Source organism: Varroa destructor, unplaced genomic scaffold, assembly GCF_002443255.2.
Source record: "Varroa destructor unplaced genomic scaffold, Vdes_3.0 BEIS01000003.1, whole genome shotgun sequence".
Classification (NCBI taxonomy): Eukaryota; Metazoa; Arthropoda; class Arachnida; order Mesostigmata; family Varroidae; genus Varroa; species Varroa destructor.
The window spans coordinates 10251378-10275207 of record NW_019211456.1 but is presented as its reverse complement, the minus strand read 5'-3'; the positions used below and the strand labels follow the sequence as shown (position 1 = coordinate 10275207).

Here is a 23830-nt window from a genome sequence, read left to right as displayed (position 1 = left end):
AACAGTGACCTGTTGAAAATGATGCTACACACAATGTGCTAGCTTTCATGTTAATTGCCAAAAGCTCTATTCGAGCTTTGCGTTTGTCTGAAGAGCTTCGTAGCGTTGGAAATCGTCTGCTTGCATTCATCTTAAAGGCGCGTATCTTTTTATTTGTATAGAACTCTTAATAATTCGATTCAAAGTTAGGGTGTTCAGTGCCTTAGACTAAAGCAATTTAATTAACCTACATGCAAATTATTCCAGCATCAATCTGTGAATGGCCACTATCGTAGTTTCACTTGACTGTTCATTATACCACTGAACGAGGGTGTCATAACATAATTCTCTGCTTGAATTAATTGCATCGTTAATGCGAAGTATCAAAGATAGTTGGATTGTTTTTTTTTGAAGCGATCTTCTCATCATCGTTATTGTGAGCCTCAACGAACGCAAAACAACGTCTATATTTTAATTTTCCGGCCGCTGATAGCTCAGCGGATAGTTTTAGTTAGCAGTTAGCAACGGAATTAGTGATTCATTGAATCGTGGCCATGGTCGTGCCATCTTCAGCACCACATCACTTCTATGAGTTTTCCAGAACTTCTGAATAGTCAGAAACAGTAATAGCGACCGCAACAGCTAAGCAGCTACTGCAATAACGCCAGCGCCGTCAGTAGCAGGAGTCATCAACGTCCGCACGATCCGTCGTCAATTGTCACCCTCAAAATCTTTAACGAAACATTGGTACTGTCGCGGCAGCGACTACTAGTATTTATCCTCCCTGTTCTCCCCCTGGATATATTCTTCTTCGTTGTTTTTTTCCGTTTTTATCAACGTGCCGCTGCTACTCATAGTTATCGACTCTTAGCTGTGGACCTGGCCCTGTTACTATCGTCCTTTCCGACGGGTTTGGGGCAAAGTAACGCAACTGCGCACTTCGAGCTGTGTTACGCTGTTACTTCTGCTGCCTACCGTGAAGCTGATAACAAGAAAATAGGATTCACTTTAGTTCTTGTTTTCGTGCTGTGGTGGCGCGACTACCGTCAAACACCTGATCACGGCGCGGCTCCGCAACGTCAGCGAATCAGTCGGCGGCGGCCCGCGTCTCCCCAGTTAGGGCGTACTAACCCCGCTACTAAAAAAGAATAGCCGGTCTGGTTTTTCTCTGGTATTCTTTCACGACAATCGATGCCTTTGGCGATAAAGGCAAGACGATTTTTCGATTAAAACAAACGCCGACAGCGACAACTATGACGATGACTAACCCTCTACAGACTATCGTGCCAAAAACAGCACCAGCAATAATAAACAAGTCGGCAAGCCGTAGCAATAAGAGTAGGACAAAATGACCGGGGGGGGGGGGGGGTAAGTGTCGCAGACTAGAGCTCAGTAGTTATGGCGATGAGTAAAAACAGCTCACAAGAACGTCAGACGCCACAGTTTTTTGAAACTTCGGTATTTTTGCGGTCAGAGGCTCCAAGGAGAGAATCCGAGGAGCTGAAGCAGTTATGAATCGCAGTCGAATGGTTTCGCTGTCACACTGAATATCAGACCTTACTCTTTGCCGTTGAAGAGTGAGGAGGTATTTGATGGTGGCACCAGAAGGGTTTCGACGTAGACAAAAGTCACTTCTGCGGACAAAAAGTTGTATTCGTATTTTTTTGATGTTTTTGTTTTGTGTTAGCTGTTAGTAGTCAACGGGTTTACCCGTTCGTCATTTTGATGGGATCGATATGCAGGGGGAGTAGGCCTCCGGTCAAATTCTTACATCCCGTTCGCAAGCACCGTCCTTATATCCCAAATAGGTTATAACAGTTTTTTCGAGCCTAGTGTTAACAATACTGTGAAATTATCGGACCTGCTATATCCTAGAACACTAAATCTGCTGTCACTATCCATGTGTGTTTTGAGCACTCTCTTACAGACTAAGTTGTTTTTGCTAACTTCAACTCGTATTTAATCCAATATTTAGAACTATTTTGCTTGTGTTATTTCTCTGGATATGTGTGTAGTACTTTAAAACGAGAAGCGTTTTCCCAGCAAAGAGTTGATGAAGCGAAAATTGTCAGCCGACTTTAAACACCAGTTAAAGCTTTCATTCAGAATGTTGGCCCTTTGTACATTCGTCTACGTTATCAAAAAAGATCTGTACTTTATTTTTATGAAATTAATTAAAACGGAAATAATGTCTAAAATAAAATAAATGTGGTGGCTTATTCTTCTTTACGGAAGCTATGAACAAGGAACTCATTTTGCATCAGTCATTAAGATTCCAGTATATACAGAACATGGAAAAGGTAAAAAAAAGTCTGGAGGTAGTTAGAGAAGGACCCCTTCTAATAGGGAGAAAAAATCTTATAGAACTTTAGTAGTCGGTGACTGTGAAGCTCATCATCGACAGTACTCTCCCATTTGTTCACAAATGGACGGCATCATCTGAGTACCGCTATGTTGGTTTTCTGTAGCACGAATATTTCTCGTTATTCTGCCCTTTTGCATTGCCTGCCAGAAGCGGTGTTGTCCTGCGATAGCCACAAATGATATTCGCTGTTGAAAACAGTTCAAATGCTGCTGAATCATGAATCAGCTATTCTCCATGAAGGTCCTGGTAACAGGTAATGGTTAATTTAACGACATTCGTCAGCTAAATTCTGCCCATCAAGAACGTCGCTTTACTTAGGCTTGGCTACGTAAAGGTTGTCTGTACTCCCCACAACAAGCAGCGCCAACCCAAAAGACAATCAATAGGAATCAGTGATGAAATAATGCTAGAAGACGTCGAAATTTCGACTGATCATAAATAAATTCGGTAAATTCAGTTACTAGAAATAGATTTCTTTTTCAAAAAATAGGGAATTCTGGAATGAGCAACGACTACGGGTGAATCGAACAACTTCAGAAATCTTAGCAAAAATGTCTATAGAAGAAAGAAACCCAATGTGTCGCCTTGGTGGACCCTCAAAGTAGTTATACCTTCCTATAGGGAAGCATTTTATATAGTATATCATTCGTCTCGCGAACAACAGACGGGCGCCACGCGTCTGCAAATACCGCCTTGCCATACGGTATACTTTTACCCTGTTATTCAGATAAATGATTCTATACGATTGATTACCTGTGTTCTGCTTCTTTCCGCTGTGCTCACTTACCGCGCAAGCGAGACCAGAGCATCATAGCCCCCGTTCGCATCGTTTCCGTTCTAAAAATCGCTGTTCTGTTTCTCGTTCGACGAACCATATCTCATTCGAATTGTAATAAAGGGCCAGATAGTTAAAAGGGTAGTGTTTAAGTTACTAACTAGCTGGTTGAGACCAAATGGCAATGCCATCCCTTGTCTCTGTGCAGGCTCTAATGCTTTTTTTCTTTGTTCACATCACGAAAAGCTTCGGTCATCCTCACCTGTAGTAATTCGTGAATAGTGGTTGTAATAGTAGTTTTCTGGATTGTCAACGTAGTAAGAATGGAAAGATACCAGTGCGGGTAGAAAAAAAAATTAGAAATAGAGACAAAAGATTGTATAGCAGTGGTGAATCAGATTAAAGAAAATCTCGTAGAAATAAAAAAATATCTAAAAGTAATACAAAAAATCAGACAACAAAAAGAGTATGCTATTATTTAGTGTGTATATGCATGTGTGCTTGTATGTGTGTGTGTGTGTGTGTGTGTGTGTGTGTGTGTGTGTATATATGTTTGTATCTGTATATCGAAATGTATGCCTGAACTCGCCTATAGAATACAGTGCTTAATAACTCTCCATCCTGAGTACGATTATGGGGATGAGATCACCGCTTTGCTACGCGGCAGAATAACTGTTTGCTTGGCATAGTATTAGTACACTGGCGTATCACATTGTCGTGAACGAGCTCAATTCGAGAGTGCCACTGCCATCAGGATAACGACTGATAAGCACCGTGATCGGGGCGGTATTCGTGTAGTTTGTGCGTATTTGATGTTGAGACCGGAGATAGCGTATTTGATAGAGAAAACTATTAGAAAAAGAAAAATTTACAGTGGGCCAAACGTCTTTAAAACGTGCAGCTGACCCAGGCAGATGAGGTTTACGTTTTGCCATATTCATACATTTGAGCGATTGGAACATGCATTAGTACATCGCCGATCCTACTATCGAAAAACTACTTTTTTTTTTCTCTGTGCACAACGCAGGCACCACTGGCCATTACTAGTAAATCATCCGAATGCTACTATTTGCCGAGCATTTTCACTGTTCAAGTATCATAGTTTAATATCCCTAATACTTCAGTAAATAGCTGTGACATAATGTAAACATTGTATGCGAAGCACGCTGGCATCTAGAGACAGGAAAACATGTCTGCTTTGCCCGTTCGCGGCTGAAAAGGGGACGACTCGCTTCTACCGTAACCGCGATTTATCAGTGTTCGTAACAACGTACCGATTAAAAGGTTCTTTATTCTCTCCGAGATGACGCCGTGGTAATGCGCATATGTAGCCGTCGTTTTTATCTTCATGTCTTTGAGCTTTGCGTCTTCGTTACAGCATGCGGCAGTGCGCGAATCATGTCATGCCGTTTTCAATAGAAAAAGCATTCCCTGGACCAAAGCAGAACGTTTGTTTCCCGCTCCAACATGTTAGAAAGATACGACTCATATTTTAGAACCCTAGGACATCGGTTAACCAGAAAATAGTTGATCTAAATATCATTACGACTCATTTTAGCCGTCGTGACGGTGTTTGTTATTGGTACTTACGCGTGATTATGTGACCGCGAGTTACATTATATTGCGGAAACGCAAAACACATTACATAAGTCTGTTCATTTTATAAGCAGATATTAATTAACTTCGCAGCTTGGGTCATTATCTCTCGTTGTTCTGTTGAGTCCTGATGCAAATCGGGTCCACGTTACAATCTGGCTAGTGCGGACTATGGGCGCCGTGTTTTCATAGAAGCCTTTCGACAGTATCATGCGCGCGCATGTTTAAATGTAATTTCTTACTTATCTATCCACAAGTGGTTCTAACTGTACGCAATTCAAAGGAGGCCTATAGAAGAAAACGTTTAACCTCCAAGTTAGGGCGATGAAGTTAGCGATGACAACGATGGCGGCGTTGAAACTACTCGAAGACAGCTAATTGTATGAGTTTGGCAAAGGAATTCAGGGTTAAGGTAGACATTCTCGAGCTAGCAACTGGCCTAATTAAGTTCGAGCTTGTTAAGAAATATTATAATTAAGCATTGTATTTAGCAGCTACAGAAGCGCAAACCGTGTGTAGTAGTTATCGAAAATTAGACATAATTTTATCTTTAGTTTGCCTAAGCTGGCGTAGTGCTTAATTACCCAATGCTAATTAAGTGTTCGATTCTGCTTTCATAGCAAAGATCAAATCCATCAAATGGAATGCTCGTCATTGCTCAATCTAACCCCTGACCTTTACAATGTTAACCCGAGTCTAAGTGACAGATTTCCTTGTGTATTCCGCCGATGCTGCCCCCTGTTCATGCATTTTGAACTTAGCACGGCGATAGGAAATGTTTATTGCAAAACACCCAGAAGCCACACTCGTGTTTAGGGCATCTATGTGTAACGTGCCAAAATTTAACTAAAAAAAAAAAAAAGAACTTTTCAAAGCTAACTATTGTCGCTAGTTGTTTCCGGAACGATCTGGAGCAATGCAGTGACAGGGGTAGCGGCGCGACATGGAGAACGGCATATTTCTGAATTTAGCTGGAAACAATCTGTTATTGATTAGCTGGTGTGAAGTGACAGATATTATTTACGCATTCAAGAGAACCATGTTGATATTCGTAAAATCATAGGTTTTGTCGAGCATTGGGGAAGGGTAGTCACAAAAAAAAGTATGCTTTTTTCACGGTAAAATTCTTCTCGGAAACTTATCGTTGTTTACCATGTCCACGACAGGTACCTGTCAACAAATAGCCCTCGAGCTTGCCGCAGATGAGGATTACGGTGCTTATAACGGCCTTCAACATAACAGTTAATTATTATGCGATCAACAGGCACCCGTGTAACGAGCATGTAAGCTAAACCATTATGTATATGTAAACTAGCCAATATTGTGCCTAATTTACATGTTGAGTTAAGTCAAATATTTTCGTTACCATTATAATTATCACATCTAACGAATGGCACCCTTCCAAACACGAACCATTAACTATTCGTTACGAATAACAACGACCACAGAATTAACGAAATATGAATATGTAAGGTACCATCTTTCCTTCCTTTTAGCGCTAGTAGCGTTTTTCAAAAACCGTTTTCTCCCTCTCTCATAGTTTTCTTCTTTTCCACATGAATAAATCCGTAAGTAAAGCTTCCGTTGGAGCTCAATGGTACTAACATTATTATCATTTTTCCATGCGGCAAACAATAAAAAAGAATGGTGGTGGAAAGGGAAGGGAAGGGAAGGTAGCGTAGCGCTTACGGTGATGATTCCCAAGGCGGGTCGCCCCTATTGCACAATATGATGATACGTCGCATGAAGAAAAATAAATAGACTCTCACGATAAAAAGAGAAGAACGATGGTGATAGCACTTCGGAGCTCAGAGTTGTATCAAACGAGTGTAGCTACAGGGGTGGCTGTAATAGCGTTAGCAGCAATATTCACTTTTGAGCGGACCACCATGACGTCGGTGTGATTAACAGAGATAACGTCAAACGCACAGACATCACAGGCAGCACGGCTCGGAAACGCAACGAACGCTGGCAAACATAGCGCTATTCAATAGCATGGCAATAGCAAAATGAAAGTATTAATAGAAGTAATCGTCGGCCGTTACAACATTGTGATGAAATTACAAGCAGACACAGTGACCGGCCGCGTACCATCATAACCTCCCAATCGGCGGCACGATTTAATACAATCCATATGGCGTAATCTTTTATTCAATTTCTTTTTTCTGAATACTTTTATATCCACGTGAACGATTGACACTATGGTATAAATACTGCAAGTATCCAATATATGATATCCTTTGCTAGAAGGGACAATAAATATCCCCTGTTGCGTTGTCCCTATGCGTGACATGAACCCTTGATGTGGTGGAGAATTGTTGGCTAGTAGTAGAGACATAGTGTATGTACTTTGGCAAATCTGAGGTTCCTATGGCACCTGCTATGGAGAACGGATATGGGAAAAATACGTATATTGTTGTTTCGATATAGTATAAACTAGTTGCTGCGCATACGATATAAGGAGTCAACAACTTTAGCTTTATTAGATGCATACCCCGGGCCGTTGCCGGGGTATGTATTTAGTAAAGCTGAGGGTTAGGGTATGTATCTACTGCACAGTGAGTATTTATACAGGAAGAGACGTCTTCTACCTGCACTATTTATAACCTGCACGCTTATCATGTGCGTACGCATCGTATGTTCTATATTACCTTTCATGAGATATATGAAAAAGCTAGTAGTAGCAAGAGGCGGTGCAGTAAAAAAAAAAAAAAGGTGGTCCTTGCAGGAATCCGCCACGTAACAGTTATTATTAAAAGAAATCTATATGCTGCATCTACGTGTCGCTCGTGCCTCAGTCACGTAAATAGCAACGTCGGTCGGTCGGTCGGCCGTCAATATAAAACTTCTATCTGGTAACGACACCGTTCGGCAATGTCACGGGTATGCGAGGCTGTTTCTACCACTAAAGCGGGCAGATGGACATGATACGGAATAATTACTGGCCAGAGGTGAATAACCCGAAAAAAAGATTTTTTTTAGATCGATGCAGCATAAATCCTATATATATATATATATATATATATATATATCGCTACCATGTAATGTTAATTTTTCACGCGATTCACGTTACCCGCTATAACACAATGATGACCATGCGTGTGTATATGTTATTAGCGTGATATTATGCAATGGCCAGCCGCGATAGAACGTCTCTTCGTGCACCGAAGCTCCCATATGAAACAATATGCAGAGATGTCCCAGATCGATCAGGGTCGCCGCGACGGAAAGCCGGACTGATCAGCGTCTAGCTGGTCAAGGGATGCGAAGTGATGCATTCCGCAGGCCGTAAAGAAGATGGGGAGATGAAAAAATCGGGCAATAGTGGCCCATTATCAACTATTATCATATAAGTAGTGTGCTACGATACTACGAAGAACTGCAGATTATAAGCTACCGGTTCCAGTGTGCCGAACTTTCGCTTTCCGTCTAGGGGATCGCATGCACGACGCCATCTATGGGATGTCATACATTTTCGAAGACAACATCGAACAACAACAATACGTCTATGGCAGTTGGCATGTGAGTGAACTGATTTTACTTATAGTTGATTTAAGAATAACCTGCCGTACCATGTTCGAGTGAGCATAGAGACTTAGCCTATAGCAGTTCATTAATTTAGAGAAAATAACTGCGAATCTATATATGACAAAAAAAAAAAAGAGCAACTTCAAAACATGACTAGCTATGTTGTGTGATTGAGAGTGACAAACTGCGGAGCAAACTAAAAGGTGAAACATTTCTACAATGGTTGATTACAGATGTATGCACAGCACTCCTTATGTACCTGTATTTCGGTGCCTCAGTGAGTGCTACGATATTTATATGCGAATGGGTGGTCTCACTACTGAGCGAACTGAGACTGACGATGAGGCGAAATTGAAGATTAACAACAGGGCTTAGCGGGACTCATCTTGTTACATCGAGAGGGGAAATTTTTGTTTCGCTAAAATTGTGCGTTTGCTTGAGACAGTCCTATTATGGTGTGTCATACAGGACAGAAACGATAGATTAGAGAGGAATTTTAGATCCAACCTATCAACCAGCTCTAGGCGCGCTCTAAGCCAATTTTTACATGACTAAAGTTACAGATACAGATGAAAATGAATGCTTCTTCAAAAAGTGTATCTAAATGCACAACGAGTATTTTTTTTTGTGACGACAGAGACGCTTCTGACGCATATTTTTATTTGATGCGATTAATATTCGCGTACGGCTACGGTTGAATTCGAGGCATAAACTACTGAGAAGTGATTTTCAGTTTTTTTTACATAAATTCGCGAATGTTTTTTTCTCAATAGAAATCGATAATAAAACAATATAAACACATGTGGACTTAATGCAGTTTGCCCAAGGCAAGTTAGTGGATTCAAACATTTGCTTGGTAATAGGCCAAAATAGTGTAGTTTTAGCTTCTTCCTTGGATTCTTCAAAGGCTACATAATGACCGATTATAATATAGCTTTTAGCTAACCAGAGGAGCTTATAGGTTTGGGGGCGGTATATCTGAAAAGGTTCGGCAATAGTTACTCTTTGGTCATATTTCTTAAAAATTATAACAATAATGCAAAAACCTATCTGAGCTGATATACATTACCCTTCACAATTGTAAGACCTGAAGATTCTCTTGGAACACTGCTTAAAAGTCTCTGTTTTGAAAGCTATTTATTTCCCTATTTATAACAAAATAGCTATCGGGTCCTCCGATGCTTGCAAAAGTTAGTATTCAAAAACAGGAACTTCTTTTAATATTAAGGAATGGCTATTTGGAATAACGAAATAATAAAGCCAGAGCACCAGGCATGCAGTAAAATAAAAATAATAACTATAGGCTATTTGTTAGGTATCGGTTAATCTTGTATCAAACGTTTTAGTCTATATATATATAACTCCCTAGCACTAGAGACTCGTTACTCCTTATTCGTGCTATAATAGTATTTGTCGATGAAAACTGCTGTATACGGCGGCACATAATGAAGTACTTTCAGATCTAATGTCCTCCTTCGGTTTGCCCCATTTGCGATTACGCAGCGTCTTACTCTTGCCGGTGCTTGCGCGTCACGGCAGGAACAAACGTTTGGTTGTTCTTTTTCCATTATTTTGCGCCAAGGCTTAGCGGTAAGTACGACTGTTGTTATTTCACTGAAGTAATTATGATTGGGGATGTTGTTGTGTTAGTATGATAGAGCGCGTGGATCTCTTACCTGATAGTGGCAACGGCTGTGAAGATCATCATGGAAGAGCGTTGCTGACGACAACAATGATGAGAGAAATTAACAATACTGATGACACGATTGCGGCCGGACAAAAAGCACCGCTAGAATCGAGCGATGCGACGGATTTCACATTCATGGTGTCCGCAATGCTAGCAAAAGCTAGAAAGATTAGCCCCTTTTGAGCTGGAACGTTCACATCGCTAAAACGAGCATAACGTTAGTATTGCCCAGGGCTGAATGACCCTAATGAGGGCAACAACTGCAGGCCGGATCAAAGTAATCATCATTGTATTTCGTTTCAGCAATCACCATAGCAGCTGTTAGACAAGTAGTATATAACAAGTAGGTTACGTAATGATAGAACATTATTTATATTTACTATAGTTATTACTATATCTTCATCACCCTATATATATATATATATAGAACTATAAATCTGTAGCATCCTGGAGCTATGCTTGTTACACCCGCTTATTGATAAGGCAAATAAATGCTGTTATTGGTAGAACACAAATAAAAACCTAGAGTATTCTATCTGTAATAATGGCAGCGCACAGCCATATTGTATTATCATGTAGGACGCCGCAGTTCAAACAAGACGATGCAGGGTTGAATGCGGTTATTTATGAGCTTAGACGTAAGCTAACACGTTTCTAGTATCATGCGTTTTTTCGAAGTGACTTAAAGCTTGGCTTTTCTATAATGTTATACCGATTACTACAGTGAAAATATTGGATTGCGTTGCAATTTGCTTCGTTTTAAAGGCTGTTGTCTGGAAGGAACCAAGCTTGTTATTTCGTTCTTTATCTATCCACTTGCCGATAAGGGTAAGTCAAAAGGAACTTTTGGACCAGTAGTCGCAGCTATAGAAAACTAGCTCGTTATTAATTTATTCTTTTCCCTTCTAAGGGCAATGAGCGTCGCACCATGGACAAACAGAAGCAATGGTGTCAGCAGGTGGCGTTACGTGAGTGTTTTTTGTGTCTTCAAGGGCTTTCTCGATAGGTATGTTAGTTGATAGTAAGTCTACTATCCGATAGTCTGTGTGCACTATTTGTTTACAAATATATTCATTTTATCAACACTTAGAATCGAACGACCGTAAATTTTCTGAATTTTATCTTCATGCGTACATTATAACGCCTAATCATCGTAACGACACATCTCCTTAGAAGATCTAAGGAGTTCGGTGTTACTATCAATAAATGGTTCGCGAAACCGTTACGGAACGCGCTTGAATGAACTCACTGTTCCTTCTAAAGTTGTCCTGCATTTCGTGTCTTTTCAAACATCAACTAAATACAAAATCGTAATAGTGCTAGAAGATTAGTGGTACTTGTCTACCGGTATTAGATTATTATAAGCCGTTGATGTTATGTCAGAGAAAAATATCTGTTTGTACAAAAAGAGTTCGGTTTTGACCCCATGAGCGTATCTGGGTGCCTTATGTTCCCGTGGCATTTTCGGTAGCCGCCTGTAGGGTAAGGTCCGCATTACCTAAATCGAAGTTTAGATAAAATAGAAGATTAGCCATTTTTAACCGGTAAGCAATGAGTCTTCTAATCAAAATATGTTAACTTACTTTCGTGTTCAACTGCTAAACGTGAATCCACGTGACGTGATTTAGGTCTGAAAGCGGGAGTGGGCACACTTCGTTTCGTGCTGGTATGGCTCAGGCGTCTGAACAAGAGTTTAATTAAGGCAGCACGGAACGAAACTTAGAACATTTATTTTAAAAATGAAAAAAAAGGTTGCAGGCTCTTCGATCGACGAAAGCAAACAGACTTTGTGCAGCAAAAAGAAATATAATCGAAAAACGGTGGACAGACGCCTTAGACCAGAGCATCACTTAAGTTTGTTTTTAGGGACTTTTATGCAAATATCAAGAGTGCTGATAAAGATAGTGGATGAGTTTGAATTTCTTGTATTAATATAAAGGTCGATAAAGGTTTTTCATGGCTGGAAGGATCAAAGAAACGCTCATGGCTTAACCCAAACCTATCTCAAAGTCTGGCTTTTACAAAATTGTTTACGATGCAGAACAGAGGTAGTCTTAGTAGTTGGTATCCAAAGGAAATTATTATCATTTCAAAGGAACTCACTACATTGGGAAGAAAAGAAGTCGGTACTTTACATGATTTGCAAAGGTATCGGAGTGTTTTCCAAACAAAACATTGCCTTATTTATTTTTGGCAAAAAGATTGACACACAGAAGCAAAGTTGTGTTGTACAGACCATGGCCCAGACCGATTTCTGTTCCTATGAAGTTACAGATCTAACGCAAGTAATCTCCAACGTTTTTTTCGGTATTGTTCCAGCATTACACTACATTTAAATTTACAATGAACATTCCCGACAACAGTACTAAGCTCTCGTCACCTATTCATGAACGTTGCCCTTTGTTTTAAAATAACATCGCGTTACATCTCGCCAACCAAACTCACATGTACAGCAGGATGCACTCAGGCTTGATATAACAGTGTTCCGCGTGGACACATCACTGAAAACAGACGACGACCTTTTACTTACCACTTAATCTCGTTTGTCATCTTGACATACTACTTGTATTTTTATCTTATTAAAAGTTGACGGACTGTACGAGCGCGATGAGGTTCACGTTTAGAAGTATCTAACTAACAGGTATACTAATTTGTTTAACACTTCAAATTTTACCCATTAAAAAACAGATGTACATGCTTTTATGCACAATTTAAATTGTAAGTTTCAATGAGCAAACTGTTCGACATTTAAACTCACAAAGCGGTAATCAGAATATCAATTAATAGCCTAGCACAGCATTGCCTTACAAACAATCAATGATCTTCGATCGGCTTATACTTCACAATCTATATTTTTGTAGAAGTTCATAGGAGTCGTTAAGAAGCGAGACTTTGCGATAAGTTAAACAATCCAGACTAACATGACATGACGGCCGGTCGTGGTAACACCGTAAAAATTACGAAATTAATTTAAACAACAGCCCTGTTTGATGACACTGGACGTCATTATATATAACGCGTCATTATATATATAGATATATATCCACTGACAAAAATTAAGGCACCGATGGCGTATTTTGAGAAAGTGCGAAAGTGTTCTCCGGCTTTTTGCCTACACCTGTGCATTTGTGTATACAGGATTAAGGCTTCGTAAGTTTAAATATGTGCATTTCCTAAATCTTAATATACGTTTACCGTAGACGTTCGCATTAGATTAGATTTCAACAAACAACAGTGAATTTTTATATTAAATTTCGTCGAATGTAGGTGAACCGTAAAACAGTCGTTGGAGCTAACCGTATTTTAAAATTTTTCCGTATAATGACTCTCTACATTAAAGTCAAGCTTTTTAAGTGTAATGTGGCTGTATGTACGTTTCCTCACCATACTCGTGCTGTTATACCGGTAATAGTTGTGATGAGGTGCTACATACTTACATAGGCAGTGTCTACGAAGCTGCGTTGACCTATGGGAATATCGTAAGAAGACTTTTTTTTTTAAATTTATTAACGAGGATTACCGTGAGCATCCGAAAAAAAGGTCGCAGCACTAAAAACGCGTATGCCTCAACTCCTAGGAAAGGGGATGTAGCCTTGGAACTGCCTTCGCATTACTTCAAGGGATTCATTCTTCTTCGCCGGCATCCGTCACAGTGGCCTGCTAGTGTAGCTCTGAATACTTCTGAGACCGCTGCTTAGCATAGCCGTGGACCTAGTCCGGCTTTAGTCCGCACCGAGTATCATGTTTCCCGGTATCCATCATGTTTAATGGGTATTTTCTAATAAACATGATACATTAAACGCTCGCTAGGGGTTCAGCGAATTCTGCCCTTGCGCCGTTGGAATGTTTCCGCCTCACCCGCCGGTCGGGGCCCTTCGAGACTGCAAAAGGACTATCTATAATTTACTAGCAGTTATGCTAACTTCCTGCACACAACTGTGAAGTCGTATTTAAAAGCGGTAACTAATTTATGAAGCAGAATTCGATATATATATATATACATATATATATATATATATATATATATATATATATATATATATATATATATATATACTCTTGATTATATTCTACCAAATATCATATTGTTATTAGTCCACAACTCTGATATTGATTACCTAAATGTAACGAAATTAGTGAATACAATGCTTATATGTCTGAAGGATCATACCAAAGCTAAGATCAAATTCGAACTTCAAAACTATCTGTAACTTTCTTTCGAGTAAAGCAATAATTTAATATTAACCGAAGTGGATAACATTTAACCAGCAGCAGGTTGTTGCGACGTCAGCCGACCATGTTTGCATAGGTTATTACAACAACGGCCGACTCCATCACGCATAGCGCTGAAACATCAGCCGACGGCCAACTTTATCCACGTGTGTCGCTGAGACGTCTGCTTTCGGCCAACTGTATTTACATCCGTCGCCGAAACAAAGGCCCTTAACTACATGCATTATTTAAGATAGTGGTTTTTGTCAATTGAACTACTACGTATAATTGGGTGTCATATTAGTAATAAGGCTGTACTACTATCATTATCTGCGTTATAGCAGCTTTAAAACGTGCATCTTCTGAAGGACCTCCCGAGGCCACTACAGCAGCAAGAAGGATCACAGCTGGCAACTAAGTTCTAGAACGAACTATGGATGCATCTAAAAAGTGTAAAAACAAATAAAAAGTAAGCCAGCACCTAGAGGGAAGTGCCTTCTTCTTAAATATAATAGATAGTTCTTCATTAATAATTTCAATTGTTTGAACTGCGAACTTAAATATAAAATGCAATTTACAAACGTCTAAATGTACTCTATTTACACCGAGTTTTAAATAAACATTTGACTGCTGATAAGCAGGTTGGACTAAGCAGGCCTTAAAGCGGGGTCATAGAGATAAAAAGAGACGGCTTAGAAAAAATGTGGTACAAAGTGCACTAGCAATCAGGCCAATCTCTTCCTCATCTCGTAAGTCAATCAATTTGGGAGGAGACACGAACACTATTTGCTCACTTAATGGACACAAATGATCAACCATTTAGTGCAGAAATCACTCCAAAGGTAACAATAAGCTAGTGTCAAGATCGACGGTCGTTATCATACTGACTTGCCAAAAAGAAGTATTTGTTAATCGCAATGATCCACAAAGTGGCTAGCGTTTGAACCACAGCAAAAAACACTTTCACTTATACATATACGTGCTTTTTTGTTGGCAAACGTGTTGATGGCTGCAGCTTTTGTCATTTGCCGATCGTGCAAACTATTGGCTAGATCCAGTTAGCATTGCGGCAGTAAAGAGAAGGTATGCGGCCCAGATTTACTGGATACGGAAGGTTTGTATACACAGCAGACGGGGCATATGATCCGTTCTGCAGCCACAATGACATCTGTGAGATGCTGCTGCTGCTGCTGCAACTTGATGATGACTCGTGGCGAGCCGAAATCAATTTGATTTAACATTTGCGCCATTTGATTTAATTTTCTCATTTTTCTATTGATCTGTGAATTATGAGAAGACCAAGCTAGCTGAGCATTGAGCCTAAATAGGCCTGCAATCCGGAAGAAGGCCATTTTTCTTGTGAATGCCTCATCTCTTTAGAAGCGTTTATTTAAAAACATTAATCAGTGTCAGTCCCATGTAACATTGTGCTTATCCGGTACTCAAAATTGTAAACACATTTGTTTAATCGCCAGTAGACGTTAACAAAAGAGAAGAAAGTAACTATTTGTTGCCAAGATGTCTCATCTTGAGGTAAACATATCCACATAAGCAGAATAAGCTTTCGTACTAAACGCATCGTTGGAGTGATGATGTATTCTAGGATAGGGCGAAAGTAATATTCGAAAAAAGCCATTTTATTAAAATTCAGGAAAGTCTTTTTTATTTATTAATCTGGAGGCTGCCGCGGAGATGTCTGAGTCAACGAATTTGGTTTGCAACACAATGTATGTGCGCGCTAATAGTTTTACGGAAAACGGAAATTTATCATTCAGCTCGAACGACTAAACAGTCGTTAACTCAATACACGATTATATCGAATGCTGAATTAGTTATGAGCGTCACTATTTGAAGTAATACGGGACAAATTCTAAAAAAGAACGTAAATAGGACAACGTCAATTATTAAAACATACACATAGCGTTTTCGTAAGTGGAACATAGATGCCAGCAATATGTCACTGATGTACGCCATCAGTTCTATTATCAGTTTTAATAATAAGATTACTTGTTTGTGTCTCGGAACTTAGTGTCGCGGGGAGGCAATGAGTCATTCGATCCAAACAGACGCGTAAGACCTGTTTCAGAACTTATTCGCAGACAAACTGGATAAAGTGTTATGATTGGATCAACCTTACTATTAAAATTGACAGACGTGTTTTATACAAAGTTTAGCCATTCAGAATTTTAGATTAATATAGATATGTTTAATTTGCGTCACTGTGTCGGTTCTCTATCACGCAGTGAGTCGTCGGCGACTTTCAGAAGTCGACATGGTTTTTGAATGTGGTAACTATAAGTTTGGTGTATATATAAACTAGGCAAAAGCGCAATTGGCGACCTTTAATTTCTACGTTTGTCTTTTAAGAGCAGTCTATTTTATAAGTATACGCTAAAAATTAATTGCATACGTTTTACATAATCTTGTTGAGGTAACACTCAGGTGCTTTTTGATTTTGAAAAGTCCTCAATTCTTCAAGGGCGCATTAGCATACGGCGTAATCCTATAAAATAATGTTTCAACAGTTACTGAAATCGATTCACACGCATCTTCTGATGACAAGTAGACGTATCGATATTCCTTTTACGCGACGTGTACGCGCCGTCAATTTAAATAGTAAATGTCAAATGAATTTCTAACGTAAAACTGCTTTGGGTCGCTGAACAACACTGGTGTAGAGCCTTGATCAAATTCTACTTGAGTAGGATTTTTACCACCTCACCGGCGTCCTAACACACAGCGAAGGACAGATAGCATATTGCTCTACAAGTAAACGCAACCCAGCACCGTAAACACTAGAGGCGGACACACTTTCCTGGACGTTTGCATCCGTCCGTGTTTTGCTTCCCACTGGAACGTACCGGAGAATCATTTTCATGCTACGCTTCCTCAACTGATTTATACATTGTCATCATGCATTAAGTTCAATTAAGTCTTTTTATACGTTGTTTTTTTCATCTCGCTTCGAAAGCTGACGCAGAGAACGGACGATGGACTTTGGAAGAGGCTACAATTAGCGTTGAACTGCTGTGAGAAAACGGTAACAGTGTTTTAGGGATATAAAAGGTATACGTGACAATTTCGTGTCAAATATGGCCATGTCTGTAAGAGGTGGTTCGTAGTTAATAATTGAGTTTTCCCCTATAATGTTCAAATTGAAGGGGTCACTATTGATCGAAAGACCGACTGGCAAATATCAAATCGAGTTAAAAGCGGTCACTTAGCTAGATCGCAACGGCTTAGCAATGATTAGCTCTTAAATTGCTTAAACAACACGCAGGGCTAGAAATAGTTGTAGCAAGCCAGTAAGTAGGCCAAAGGTAGGCAACTATTTTTTTTCTCTCCAAGCAGACTTATAGCGTGAATAAATCGATACGATCTTTGACACCGACACCTAATCGGCCCAGGACATCGATATTAAGTGGTGGGGCTTACATCTAATGGCCGGCTTCTTCTTCTACTGGTCAGTAGACTAGATTCGCCTTTCGAATTATACATATATATACACGATCCGAAATCGAGCTATGCATTGAGGTGGCTTGATGTCCAGAGAGGATAACTGGGCTAATAGAGATTTCCCACCGTGAGCTGTCCGTGCATGCATAAAGCGAGTCAAATCAATACTTTTGTTAATGATTAGGATGCTATATGGGTTAAATTACGTGCCGATAGTAGTGGGGCAGGTGGTAATAGACAAGTGCACCTTTGTCGTTTTCAGATCAAATTTTTGAGTGACCAATTCGAGATTATCAGAGTCTCGCTTTGTAGGACATCACTCTAATCCTACGGTGATGCAAATCAAGCGTTGCTGTTCACCCCCATCAATTATATCCTATACGTTATAGAGCTGAATCTGAGATACATGGACCAGCTTGCCGCCAGATTACAGAAAAAATGCATATGTTTATCAAGTTGCTACGAAGATTTGGCCTTTTTTTTAATCTCTAAATGTCGTTATTGTTGCCCAGTAATTGCCGGCTGTTCATGATGCTACACGGTATTTAAATAGGTTGAAACGCTACTCTGCACAGTCATAACAACAATTTTCACTCTTGACGTCATCGAACCCGTTATCTACAGATACAATCTACCTATCCTACAAAACGCTTTAGGTAGTGGCCTAAAGCTGCTAGGAACAGCTGTTTGACGTCGTCGGATTAAGATTTGTAGGTCGCTGGGTTTTCATCATAGGAAGTTCCGCGCGGCGGATAGAGTCAGTCAACTAAATACGATTATCTCGGGAGGCAATTGTTTGCTTTTTCCGATAAGGCGTAGTGCTGATTTGGTTCGTGGTTAATCGACGGCAGCAATTTCAATTTAATTTTAAAAACAACTTCACAGACACCCAAAGTGGCTACCGTGCTGATATATACAAATTTATACTTTTGTGGAAGTTGTATAAACGAGCGTACCCAAAGTGTGTTGCGTAACAAGCGGTGTTTAGAAAAAAGCTACTATGTTATAACGATGGTTTTAGTAATTGATCTAATATAGCAGCGCTTAAAGGTTCCTATAACAGTTAAGGGTCGCTAGAATCGAGCTGAGTAGACATACGTCGTACTTGGTAACGTTCTATTTCTCCCTGCTCTTGAATGTAACGCTCACAGCCTCTGATCCGTAGAGCTATTCCAGAGAAGACAAAGTTCGGGTAACGCAACCCACAAATTATGCCTTTTAGTCGACGGAATACTATTATATTTCAACGTGTTTCCGTTGCCGCTGCTTATGAAAAGCTCTGCGACGACGTATTAGATGACTTTCAGTTATTGTACCATTTTATGGCAGCACTTTCACTTTGGAATACCCAGCAGGCCAGAATAGACTTGCGTTCGATAGCATCAGACGGCACGGGTTTATACACCCAACCACTTGAGCATGACGAAAAGGCAAATTATTTGCAGAATATTTGACGATTGGTTGAATGGTGACTTCTTGAATATTTCCTGTTTACAGATATTCCCCTATGCATATCGTAATTAAACTAAATCCTTGTTTCGGGAAGGACAGCCTTTCCCTCGATTCCCGCCATCCCCGTAATAATAGTGGAAGCAAATTTGTTACATCTGTAAAAGTTGCGGGTTTGGCGTTGACCTACTATCTATCTATAAATAATATATATTTATGCTTGCGTCATGGGCGTTTCGATCTATTACTAGTCATTCTATACGATTGGATTTACCTATGTGGCTGTCTGTAGATTTTTCTCTTATCAGACTGTCTATACTGAATGTACATTACAATAGATGAGTGCCACACATGCCTGCGCTGCATTTGTCTGGGTACGAGTAGTAGACTGGTCCGCTGTAAATCTAAGGGACTGCTACGGTAAGACCGACTGTGGTCAGATATCGGCCAACTAGCAGGTATCTTCTTCTTGCATGATTTCCTTAACTGGTCCGTTCGTTGCATGGTTTCCTTGACCAAGTGTTTTACTAAAAATATATATAACTGTAGCCGATTGGCTTAACTGATCATCAACTTGAATTGCCAGTACCGTAGCGTACGATCGGAGGGCGTTGTCCAAGGGTCCCCAGCGTCCGATATCTACCGACAACGAGATACTCGCAACTGACGACGACGACCACGAAGAAGCTGAGAGACCCTGATCCCCGAACGAACGTCAACGACTGGCCGCTGTCCTGCCTCTGCAGCTGTGGACGCTGCAATAACAGCAGCCAGAGCATATGAGAACCATACGAATGTGCACAACGTACGTGGACATGAGCTGAGCGGTTGCAAAGATTGGCCTTGGATTAGTGCCTGGTTACCGAACGAAAACCACCAGGCGGACATGGTTCGGCGTACATTGCCATCGACGTTTGTCTCTCGTCCCCGGTGTCACAAGGGCCACAACTAACAGTTGTCAACGTTGGGCAGCCTTAAGTCCTAATACACCCTCCAGTCGTCTCACTAACCGAAAATTGGCCACGCGTAGGACAACGGGTTGACAACAACCACTGCTTCTGCTGCTGCTAGTAGCACTACCATCGCTGACACTACTATCTTCGGAAGTTCTTATCCATTCACCACTGCTGTTGATTGTATAGCCGCGTCTATTGATAAATCTGTTGCCACTCGGCTACCACTACAACATCGCAGCTGTTATTAATACTCTCCCTCGTCCCTTATAGCCCTTGTCCATTTTTATATCGATCTATCTCTTTGTTAGGTCTGTTCGTAGCAGTTTAAAATAATAGTAGTACTGGTAGTGTTATTATAGCCTGACCAGCCAGCCGATTATGATTGTTGTCGTTGTCGTCGTCGTTGTTGTTGATGACGTCGTTGTTGTTACTGACGCCGCCCAGGGAAAGGAGAGCTGATCGTACTTTCTGCAGTGTCCGCGGCAGCAGCAGCAGCGACGCTTGCGCTTGGTATCGAAACGAGGCGGTACAAGTAATGCAGCGGCCAGCATCGCTAGTGATAGCGGCGGCAATAACAAACTGTTAACTTCCAGAATTCGGAAGGGAATTTTGCTAGCGCGCGGACGCGCTGTCTCTTCGATGCTATCTGGTACGAACGCCAACCAGTCAGCTCACGAGATATGCGTGTGCAGTAAAGGACTCTAAAGCGGAAAAATAGGTGACGATAGGCACATCGACAGCGATTCGAAAAAATTATTCGAACAAAAAAATGTTTTTAGTAGGATTTTCCATCAGAGATGTCAATCGCTTACAAAGTGTATAAAATCGGTACATGGATACCCCTCTGGCTGACAACATATCGCACGGGCGCGTGCAGCGGCCGTCCGTTCTATCGAGAGAACTCGTGCAATCTATGGAAATGTGCATGACCAGGTTTAGCCTATAGTGACGCACGAACGAATCCTTAAGATGAATAGTTTTTATCTGTGTAAGTAAAACTGGCCAATGGAAACTCGGCTCGCTGCTGCACAGCGTAAATTCGTGAACTTATTCGATCGGAATGTACTATCACATTACTGCGTTATCGAGTCGTCCAATCCATGAGAAGTTTTATGCTGCCCATAGACCACTCTTTATAACAATGCTTCCTATGTGTGTCAATTTCGTACAATTATATTTACAACGATTTGTATTACAACAGGTGTGATGTGGACAAAAGTGGAACAAAGGCCAAAAAAAGTAGTTTTGACGGGAACGGCCATTTCGACCGGCAATCTCAATGGGTGGTACTCTATACAGTTTGTGCGACAGGTTTCGTGATTCGATGGATTAGCACTATAAAGGCTATCCCTCCCCTCACCTTGGGAGTGGTGGGAATAATTGGGCATATGCTCCCACACACATTCGGACACCCTGTTTTACTGGATGTATTGAGTTCACTGTAGAGTAACGCAGGGATGCCAGTGCGACGAGCTCGCTTTATTTCGACGACATTTAGTGACAGCATCAGTGAGTCGGCGGCTAAGCTATGCTACGTTTCAAGTTTAAGGAGATTTTCCGTCATGGATCGAAGGACGTATCTCCAACAGTTCGCCGAGATCGTTCGCGAAGTGAAGAACGGGCCAGAAATCCGGCCTGCAAAATGTTACCTGGTGCCTTTCCTTCGGAGTGCTTGAGTAACGGAAGTGTCGGCGGAAGCAGGACCGTAGCTGTGAGAATACAAAGAAATCAAAGTGAGTTTAGTAACAAAGACCACAGCCAATGTTCGTCGCCTAGTGGAGTTAAGTCCCCCCTTTTACAGTGTACTGAAAAGCTGGATTGTATGCGCTCCGAACAGTCGAAAGAAGATAAAGGTAACGGATGTGATACAGCTGAAATGACTTTCTTATCGGACAAAAAGTCAACCGATGATAATCTTAGCATCGGCACGTACATCCTACCCAGCCGAAGGCAAAAGGAATCAGAAAAAGGTGCTGCTAAGGACAATAACGGTCGACGACGCCAGGACACTAATGGTAGCCTCAATAGCGGGCCACCCGGGAGCCCCATTAGCGATCGCGATGAATCTTATTGCTATGAACCATCATCAGCAGCAAATGGAGGCTCCAAAAAAGTTGATGAATCAAAGGCGCCTCCGTCTGCCACAATTACGCCCGCGCCCGGCCTGCCGGCACGCAGTATCTCTGCCGACTCGAATCGAAAGAATAGCTCAAAAGCAAACTGTCACAGCGATGAGTCGCTTTTACCGATGAGCTGTAAGCAACGGCAGGATATTCACGCTATCCAGATTCCGCTAGTGACCCAACGAGCGAACCAAGAACGGCGAAAAGCCAAGGAAAAGGAAGATAAAAAAAAAAACAATTTTTTCAAAGAAATTGCACAACGTCTTAAAGAGCGCACGATTAGTAAGCGAAACCATGGAAGCCTGACGTTAACGAGGCACCGAAAACGGAACGGCTCGATTGGGTGTGAGTCGACGAAGTCGATAGCGTTCACGCGGCCTCTACTGCACGAAGTTTTCGTTAATGAGTCGCGGAGGGTGGCGGGAGAAGCGGGGGCAGCGGCGGCCTGTGGCAGCGACAGCGGTATGCACACACCCCATAGCTTTAGTGACAGTCACCTCGATCAGCATAATGATGATTCCGTCTATAGTCACCGCTTTTGCACTTCCGCCGACTCGATATCGGACGTTTCTAGTCATGATGAGGGGCTGGCACGTTGTCAGGACAACCGCCATGGAACAAGTCTCAATCTCGAATCTGAGACCGCGTCTCCCCATAATGGCTTGCCGCTACAGAGAAATAGCCAATATAATCCGAACTATGAGAGCGTATATAAAACGCGTAGCCTAGAAACTATCGTTGGTTTCCCACAGCGACGTCTCGGTGTCGATCGAAAACACTACTCAGAAATTCCTACTTTATTAGAAGGTCTCATCCTAGGCGGAATTCCCTCGCCAGTCGCCGAAGAGCGTACATCAAAATCATCGATATTCATTGATAAAAAGGATTCGTTCGATTTCGGTCGAGATTCGCAAAGTTCTACACCTTACATGGATCCGAATGATGATGACGACGTTTTAGAGAATGACGCCTGGCCAATGATACCTGTTGCAACAACGTTCATAGTGCCAGACACCGTTGATGACACTGTGCTCAACCATCGTCGAACTTCAAATGTCGTGAGATTACTGCCTTCTAACAGACACTCGGCTGGTGAACGCGCACAAAGAACTCGGTCACGTACCCTTGATATATCGAGCCCGTTTAATCCGATTCACGTTGTAGGCACACACAGACCTTCAAGCATGCTTTCGACGGAGGAAAACATGCGAAGGTATCGAGAAATTTTCGGTTCTGTTCCCGCCGTCAACAACATCGTAGGCGGCATCGGGGGGGGAGGAGGAGGAGGAGGAGGAGGAGGAGGAGGAGGAAAACGTACAAGAGCGGGATCAGCAACATCTAATAGTAACAATCGAGCACACCGCTGGCTTAAGTTATTTCCCATGCGTAAGGCCATGTCTGAGGAAACAACTGCAGGTGCTCGTAACTGGGAAGAACTATTTCCTACGAAACTTGGGGTACAACCCCTTACACAGCACAGCGTTCACAGTCCACAGCAGCAGAATCACGGTAGCAGTACGCTCCACAAAACTTCGTGTATGTCGATTAACGTATTTCACTTCTAAAGTTCCATCTTTGCTGTTATTCATCTATCTAATGTCAAGTCTATCTAGCGGTCGTAATATACGGTGTATTTCTTTACCTTATATATATATATATATATATATATATATATATATATATATATATATATATATATATATA

The 23830-nt window shown here is 41.3% G+C and overlaps 1 protein-coding gene and 1 long non-coding RNA gene across 2 annotated transcripts in view; both read left to right on the top strand.

The window, feature by feature from the left end:
- The window catches only part of LOC111247319 (uncharacterized), a 50474-nt gene extending 36570 nt beyond the window's left edge, over window positions 1–13904 (top strand). Inside the window, exons 5-7 of the long non-coding RNA XR_002672085.2 lie at window positions 7444–7666; window positions 7833–8237; window positions 8477–13904. This is a non-coding gene — a long non-coding RNA (uncharacterized LOC111247319). The remainder of the gene's footprint in view (window positions 1–7443; window positions 7667–7832; window positions 8238–8476) is intronic.
- LOC111247138 (uncharacterized) overlaps window positions 1–23830 on the top strand; it is a 106791-nt gene that overhangs the window by 55858 nt on the left and 27103 nt on the right. The window lies entirely within an intron of this gene.